Source organism: Haemaphysalis longicornis, unplaced genomic scaffold, assembly GCF_048455015.1.
Source record: "Haemaphysalis longicornis isolate Haplotype H1 unplaced genomic scaffold, Haemaphysalis longicornis Haplotype H1 scaffold_9, whole genome shotgun sequence".
In the NCBI taxonomy this organism is placed as follows: Eukaryota; Metazoa; Arthropoda; class Arachnida; order Ixodida; family Ixodidae; genus Haemaphysalis; species Haemaphysalis longicornis.
This window is the reverse complement of record NW_027526460.1, coordinates 32,800,558-32,809,538: the sequence shown is the minus strand read 5'-3', so window position 1 is coordinate 32,809,538 and position 8,981 is coordinate 32,800,558.

Genomic DNA, 8,981 nt, shown 5'->3' with positions numbered 1-8,981 from the left:
CCGGGAGGTACAAGAAAACAAGGATACATGGGGTGAAACAATGTGCACTTTCTTCATGGCAATAAAATGTAAGATTTACCGCTGCCCAGAATCCCGCATAATGAATGGCCGTCTTTGTCGCTGTGCCTGGTAAGTTCTAGCGAAACTTTCGTCTTAGTGCGGTGAAAAATGTGCGAGTGTATTGGATATCCCTTCCTTTACGTCAGGCTACAAAATCGCGGGCTACTATTTCTGTTCCACCACAAAGCCTTAATGCTACGTTTATCAGATAAAACAGGCGCCGTTGCTGTCATTGTTTCATCTTATTGTGAAGAGTCGCAATTGAAGATAACTTTTATGAGCAAAGTTTATTGCGATTGAGAGGTGTTTCTTTCAGAGTGTGGGGCCTAGCTTAAAAATGTAGGTAACTTAAGCTTGATTTCCTTCTCGAAAGAAATGTCGGAAACAACTGTGGGGTAATATTAGGCGGAAGCTACACGAAAATGGTGGGGGATTCGAGATAAGCCTACCCGTGCTTTTTTCCGCGATATTCTCGATTTCTCACACTGCTTTTGCTGTAACCAGCCTTTTGCTTTTCATCTCTTTCAAAACAACGAAACCCCATACGGCTGGAAGAAAACAAAATAATGTACTTGTCCCGTACATATCATTAGTTTTCTAAACAATGTTTAAAGCATTCTGCGGACAAGCTTTATGAAACTGTGGCTTCATTATTTTTGGTTTGATAGAGGATATCACAATAAATGAGTGTTTTTAAAACCTTTTTTCTGATCAAAGATCCTCTGCGTTCACGCTCAAACTACGAAGCTCATAATCTGTGGTCTTCTTGTTTGACACCAAGAACAGCGACAGCACTTACCTACGTGTTCAGAAAGCCGCTAAAAATGATTTTTGTGCGTGGGAGAGCGGGTAGCCATCTTGGACTTAATGAACGCCTTGTAACAGCTTCGCCATCCAGGTAATCCTTAGCTTCCAGATATGACGGCAACACGAGTAATTTCGTTGCGAAATGGATTAATGAAGTAAGTAAAAAACTACTGAACTGACGTATTAGATAATAATTCGTTCAATTAATCAGTTATAAGTATTCAGTTGTTGATTTTTAAATAAAAAATTAATTAATAATTGATCGACTGCAGTTCAAAGGAAATTATGCATCTCTATACTACGGATTCGATTCTGTGACTATCTACATTCTCACCTATATTTAGTCGACTTACCATAGCCTCTATGCCACCGACTCTGCAGAATGCCATTACAAGAGAGAACACAACAATCTGAAATAAGAGGTTTCTGCTTCATGACCGAATCTCGGAATTCATGCACTCCGCACACTGCGCTTCACACTGTGGATAGAAAATAGCCTCCAACCGATCCTGTACTGCGCTGCCAAAGTCCCTTATTTGCTTTGGAGTTTTCTTAATTCATCTTTCCATGTAGCCACTACGTTACCCTGGTGATCACAAGATAACTTACACGAGACGATGCCGCCCTGCTCGGACCGCGCCCGAGGGGTCGACCGGGGACGCGACTTCCGGGCCAGGGGCTGGGGAGTCCTAGCAACTGCATGTATCGTGTTCTCTGCACATGATGGTGATGGCATCTTCACCAGGGAGTTTGAAACATTGAAAGTTTCTGCTTACGTATCGTATTTCTTGACGCACTTGCCGTGGCCCTCCGTTCTGGAAAATCCGCAACTACTCCAAGCCCACCAGGGAGTTTGAAACATTGAAAGTTTCTGCTTACGTATCGTATTTCTTCACGCACTTGCCGTGGCTCTCCGTTCTGGAAAATCCGCAACTACTCCAAGCCCACCAGGGAGTTTGAAACATTGAAAGTTTCTGCTTACGTATCGTATTTCTTGACGCACTTGCCGTGGCTCTCCGTTCTGGAAAATCCGCAACTACTCCAAGCCCAATAAGACTTACAGAACACCGTACGCAGGTTCGTTGCAACCCAGGTTTGTCATGATGCAAGCATCGCGTCACGTCAATTCCCACCCATGCGTGGGATCGGCCACTTTTCTTGCTTACACGCGATATTTTCGAACGTTAGGCGGGAGGCGGGGGTGGTCCTCGGTTTGCCGTAACTGACCGTTGCCCGGAAAGAATAACCGCGCGTGGTTCACAAGTGCGTAGTCGGTACGTCCGCTCCTTTTGTTGGCGTGAAGGGAGGCCAAAGGGAGGAACGGTTGAATCTTCGAAGTCGCTTTTCGCGATTTCTCATAGGGGCTGGGTATCTAAATCTATGTGGAAACCATAGCAGGACCATCGCAGCAAACCTCCGCCGACGAATCCTGTAGTCATATTGCCATATGTGATAAGAAATAATGTCGTTATGGAGTAGCTCTTAATGATAAATACACATACCGAAAGCGCGATGTTCAGATTATGTAATATAACGCTATAAGAAGCAAAAGGGTATAATTACCTTGTACACGTTGTCTATGTAGACCCCAACCACGAGAAAGAAATATGGCGCAGAATACGTGTGGCCTGAGATGCTCATAGCAAGCGCTCTGTTGCGACGCTGATTCCCCGAAAACCTGCCTTTGACCCTCCGTCATCGACTTACCACGAACCGGCGTATTCACAGTGGCGAACTTGCTGTTGCGAGGCTGATTCACCGAAAAACTGCATTCGAACATCCGTCATCGACTTTCCACGAAACGGCGTATTCACAGAAGCGAACTATGCGCCTTTCAGCGACCTCGTGGCTTCTCAAAGCGCCAACCGGCCAGCGGCGGTGCAAACAAAAGCATTGCTTGGCGCCCTGCACTGCAAGCCTCGGCGGCGGGCCCGCGCCTGATTAGACAGATTTAGTTAGGCGTTCCGGGCGTTAGCGTATTGCTGAGCGTAAAGCGGAGCGTACGCTCATCGCGACGCGCCCATGGATAGTTTTAGTACAGAGTTTTTCGTAGCGTGCGCTAACGCTTGCGGCGCCAGCTGTTGAACCCAACGCGAAGTACCCAAATTTGACCCTTGTTACCTGGCTTACCAAGGCAAGTTGTAGCTGGACGGCGTTTTTTTTTTTTTTTTTTTATGCGTTCAGCGCTAATGCGACGCGCAAAATGAAACAGTGGGTAGCCTGCCGCGGCGGTTTAGCGATACACATCACCCGGGTGTAGCAACTGAACAAAATATACAATGCATTCCTATTACTCACTTCCTCTTATTAGTGGAGTCCAACTACAGATCATTCACGTTTCACACGAGTAGCGCAACGTTCTCGGCTCGCACCCGAGGTTGCGACGACGGCGCAGGTGAAAGTTCTTGAATGACCGAAATGGAGGCTGCCGATACGCACCAACACTGCTCGTATTCCACCGCCACGACACGCACACCAACACCGCCGCCTGCTTCAGGAGCCATTCGCGTTGTCCTTGGTCGTTCATTTCTGGCCGGTATGCCTGTTGGGACTGAAACGCTGTCGCACAATGCACAACACACAATGCACAACGCTGTCGCACAACACACGCGACGGTCCGAGTTTTCAGTCGGGGAACCGGATCGCTCGCCTCCAGCCGCCGACATAGCCTAGGCAGCAGCCATTTTGGAAGCAAGCTGCTTTCCATCAGGTCCGCAGCGCCCCGCAGGCGCCCCGGAGCGTACGCTCCCAGCCGTTGCGTGCAGATTAGACAGAATAGACAGATTTAGTTGGGCGTTCCGGGCGTTAGCGTATTGCTGGGCGTTAAGCGGAGCGTACGCTCGTCGCGACGCGCCCATGGATAGTTTTAGTACAGCGTTTTTCGTAGCGTGCGCAAACGCTTGTGGCGCCACCTGTTGAACCCAACGCGAAGTACCCAAATTTAACTTTTTTACGTGGCTAACCAAGGCAAACTGGATCTGGACGGCGTTGCTTTTTTTTTTTTTTCAATGCGTTAATGCTGGTTTCGATTGTAAAAATCTTGCAAGGACGATAAAAAATACCCTCTTACCTTGATTCAGAATTAGGGAAAAATATGATACACCTGTCGCGATTGTTTTGCTCAACCGCGCGACGCCGAAGTTTTGAAGCAACACGCAGTGCTCGGGATACTCACTTTATTCAGCTCTGAAATATGGCAGGACCATGCGACAAATACAACTGAGCATGGCATGCGACGCTAATGCGACACGCAAAATGAAACAGCGGGTAGGCTGGCACGGCGGTTTAGTGCTACACTTCACCCGGGTGTAGCAACTCAATAAGATACACGATGCGTTCCTATTACTCACTTCCTCTTATTCGTGGAGTCCAACTACAAATCCTTCACGTTTCACACGGTAGCGCAACGTCCCCGGCTCGCACCCGAGGGCGCGACGACGGCGCAGGCGAAAATTCTTGAATTCCCTAAATGGAGGCCGCCGATCTGCACCAACACTGCGCGCATTCCACCGCCGCGACACGCACACAAACACCGCCGCCCGCTTCGGGAGCCATCCAGGTTGTCCTTGGTCGCTCATTTCTGGTCTGCATGCCTGTTGGAACTGAAACGTTGTCGCCTAACGAGAAAAACACGCGACGGTCCGCGTTTTCAGTCGGGGAACCACCTGCCACGACCGGCCGCCGACATCGCCGAGGCAGCAGCCATTTTGAAAGCAAGGGGCCTCCCAGCAGGTCCGCAGCGCCCCGCAAGCGCCCCGGAGCGTATACGCTCCCAGCCGTTGCGTGCGTAGCACCGCATCGCCGGGGCGTTTACGTAGCGTACTGCGCATGCGCAGTCGCGAGCCGCCCCGCCGGGGCGTACGCTCGTCCGGAGCGCGCGCCCAACTAAATCTGTCTATTTAGTTGGGCGCGCGCTCCGGACGAGCGTACGCCCCGGCGGGGCGGCTCGCGACTGCGCATGCGCAGTACGCTACGTAAACGCCCCGGCGATGCGGTGCTACGCACGCAACGGCTGGGAGCGTATACGCTCCGGGGCGCTTGCGGGGCGCTGCGGACCTGCTGGGAGGCCCCTTGCTTTCAAAATGGCTGCTGCCTCGGCGATGTCGGCGGCCGGTCGTGGCAGGAGGTTCCCCGACTGAAAACGTGGACCGTCGCGTGTTTTTCTCGTTAGGCGACAACGTTTCAGTTCCAACAGGCATGCAGACCAGAAATGAGCGACCAAGGACAACCTGGATGGCTCCCGAAGCGGGCGGCGATGTTTGTGTGCGTGTCACGGCGGTGGAATGCGCGCAGTGTTGGTGCAGATCGGCGGCCCCCATTTAGGGAATTCAAGAATTTTCGCCTGCGCCGTCGTCGTGCCCTCGGGTGCGAACCGAGGACGTTGCGCTACCGTGTGAAACGTGAAGGATTTGTAGTTGGACTCCACGAATAAGAGGAAGTGAGTAATAGGAACGCATCGTGTATCTTATTGAGTTGCTACACCCGGGTGAAGTGTATCACTAAACCGCCGTGCCAGCCTACCCGCTGTTTCATTTTGCGTGTCGCCTTAGCGTCGCATGCCATGCTCAGTTGTATTTGTCGCATGGTCCTGCCATATTTCAGAGCTGAATAAAGTGAGTATCCCGAGCACTGCGTGTTGCTTCAAAACTTCGGCGTCGCGCGGTTGAGCAAAACAATCGCGACGGGTGTATCATATTTTTCCCTAATACTGAATCAAGGTGAGAGGGTATTTTTTATCGTACTTGCAATAGTTTTACAATCGAAACCAGCGTTAACGCACTAAAAAAAAAAGAAAGAAAGAAACGCCGTCCAGCTACAGTTTCCCTTGGTTAGCCACGTAAAAAAGTTAAATTTGGGTACTTCGCGTTGGGTTCAACAGGTGGCGCGGCAAGGTTAAATTTGGGTACTTCGCGTTGGGTTCAGCAGGTGGCGCCACAAGCGTTAGCGCACGCTACGAAAAACGCTGTACTAAAACTATCCATGGGCGCGTCGCGACGAGCGTACGCTCTGCTTTACGCCCAGCAATACGCTAACGCCCGGAACGCCCAACTTCAATGAGCCATTCGAAGAATATTGCCGCCGAGGGATGCAGGGCGTCTGTGTGGTGGTGCAACATCGTCAGGACAGGGGAAGGCTCTGACCACGGCGGATTGCCACGGCGGGAGCAACCTGGCGCTCACCTGCCCAGGAGAGGAGGGGTCTCTCGTTCGTGTGCGCGTGTGTGTTTTGCGTGGTGGCGCTGCTATCAGTGCCATGAACTCCGTGATTGGTGCGTCCTGACGTCAGCCGGAGAAAAAGGGTGAAGGGGAAGGGACTCAACGTGCCTATTTAATCTCGCGCGCGCAGGAGCGCACTGCCCGCTCTCATACCAAAATGTAAATACTTGTATATAAAGTTTTCTTCTTCGTCAACTTGCCCATCATGACTGCCCCGGCACTTCACCAACCTCGGCCCACGTCGACCACGCTACCATGGTTCGCAACAGTGGAGACAGCGGTGAAATTCCCAACAGTGGAGTCAACCCCTGGCTTCCCAACAGCTCCCAAATGTTGAAAAGTAAGGTACCGCGATCACTGAAAGAAGAATATACAACCAATGCGTCCTGCCAGTGATGACATATGCAGCGTAAAGTTGGCGCCTTACTAAACCACTTGAAAGCAAACTTAGGTCGGCTCAACGGGCCATGTGACGAATAATGTTAGGAGTAACACTCAGCGACAAGAAACGAGCTTCCTGGATCAGAAAACAAACTTGAGTAAAGGATATCATTGTTCGAAAAAAATTAATATCAGGGCTGGCCACGTAGTTAGGCGAGATGGCAGCCGGTGCACAAACAGGTCTACAGAGTGGGCAGCGAGAGATTACTCTAAAAAATGGGGGAAGGTCAATGATCCGATAGAGGGACGAAGTAAGGCAATTCGGGGTAAAGAATGGACTCGAGCAGAGCAAGACAGGAGCGGTTAGAGGTCGATGCGAGAGGCCTTCGTCATGATGATGATGATGACGATATTTTTGCGGAAGAGGAATTCCTGCGAGAGATTTCGTGTCCGTTTCTGTCATTCGGAGATGGCCGGCAGCCCTCAGCTTCCATGCTTTAGAGTTCCTTAGAGATTATTCATACCGAATGAGATTTATATAAAAAAAACGTCCAAAATGCCATTTTCCCTGTGAATCTAGTTTATAATGAAGAAATAGTTTTAATAGTTTTGTCTACTCCTCGTAAAATTTTGTACTGTTACCTATATATAAGGTTAAGTTTTAAGTGGTTGCATTTTGTACGTGGGAGCGCTCAAGATACAATCGTAAAGGTAAACTAGCTGAAATCACAACCGCAATGAAGTGTTTTGGCTGCAAACAACATTAAAATGCCCAGTGAACCGCAACTGAACTAGGGTTGTTTGAGCCTCCATACCGAGTCAACGCTGGGCCAGAAAGCTGCAGTTTACGGCAGCAAGTGTTGGTTCGACTCGCTAAGGTCCCAAAGGCTCCATGGCAGAGAAACTGTAGGCGCAAATTGCAATTCATTACTTCACATTGTGCTCTAGCACTCCACCGCCATAACCTAGAACGAATGGGATGCTGAAGGTCTCTATCCGACATTCAACGAAAAACTATATTCCTCTTGTAAACGCTGAAAGAGTAACTTCTTTGGTATATAAAGTTTAAAAACATGTCTAATAAGTGAAAAAAGGAATTGCTTCTATTTACTGGCGAGGCGCGCATGCAGGCAACCGTGTTAGCGCGCCGTCAGTCGTTACGTCGGGCTCCGCGGGATGGCTGTAGTAGTCCGTACTAAGCACATGACTGTGCTGCACCTTAACAAACTATGCCTCACCGAACGCGAAGTATTGCCTCGAGTTCAATGTGAGCAGACTAATAACATCTCTGTTGACACCACCGTTGAGAATCGGGTTGAAACGGTATAGATGACGCAAGCCGTCGTTTTTTTTTCTTCGGCGTGCGGGCGCAGTGGCCCCAGCAGCGCCATGTCCGTGGCGCATCGGCCATGGCTGTGGCCGTTTTCAGTGCTGCCAAGCGAAAAGATTGACAGCTAACCTTTTCTACGAATACCACCTATAAAATCAGAGTTACTTGATATAGGAGCTGCGAAACTCCCCATAGGCCCCCATGTATCAAAAAGTGACCCTACAATTGGTCCACTGATTTGGATCTTGTTTTACAGCGGCGCCATCTTTCGGTCATAAAATAAACTATACAACTTGCTTCGCCGCTCCACGACCTGGGCGAAAAATGGTATTTGAGTGCTTACGTAAATTTGTTATGCCAAAGGAGCCCAATATGTGAACTATGCAAGTGTTTTGTATTCATACGGAGCAAGAACAGCAAAGAGAAATGCGACCATGGGGTCAACCTTCGCTTACGCGGCACTGTCGTCTGCTGCGCGTCCTCTTCGGCCTTCTGGCGGCAAAAAAATAAATAAGTCACTTCGACGGCTTCATGTCAGCTAAAACTGATTATTTACAGCCGCTCGATCGGCTACTGGATTATATTTGGCATATAATGAGCTGTAGGCCAAACGATAACTCCAAATTTGGTACTTCAGTTCGGACCTATGTTGTGCCGGAGTGCCCGCACGAGCGCCAATTGGTCGAGGCAGATGCGCGGACGCAGAAACCATCACTACCTAAAAACCGGATTTAAGATAGCAATGAATAACATATGAAAGCACAAAAATCAAGAATTATGCACTTTAAACCAAAATTTAACCTTAAATTGTCAGTTTGAATAATTACTCTGTTTTTTGGATAGTGCATGCGGCGGCCGCAGTGGCGCCATGGTACGCACAATCCAAAGCGAGGGAGGGGGGGGAGGGGGAGTCCAGGCGCGGGCTGTTTTTTGATGCGGAGTTTCACAACTGCCTTCATCGACGAGCTCTGCTATAAAATGGGAAAACAGATAAATAAAACGGCTTTTGCACTAAAATTAAAAGACGAATCTGGAGGCGGAATGGGGAACGAACGTTATGGCGAGTAAGACGCAAGGTGATGGAGCCGTTCCACGCGTTTTGGAACGTCTTCAGTCCAGGGTGTCCTGGGCACGGGCATCCGGCTGCGGACGGGAGATCAGCTGAAGCTGATCATCCGGGTAAGAGA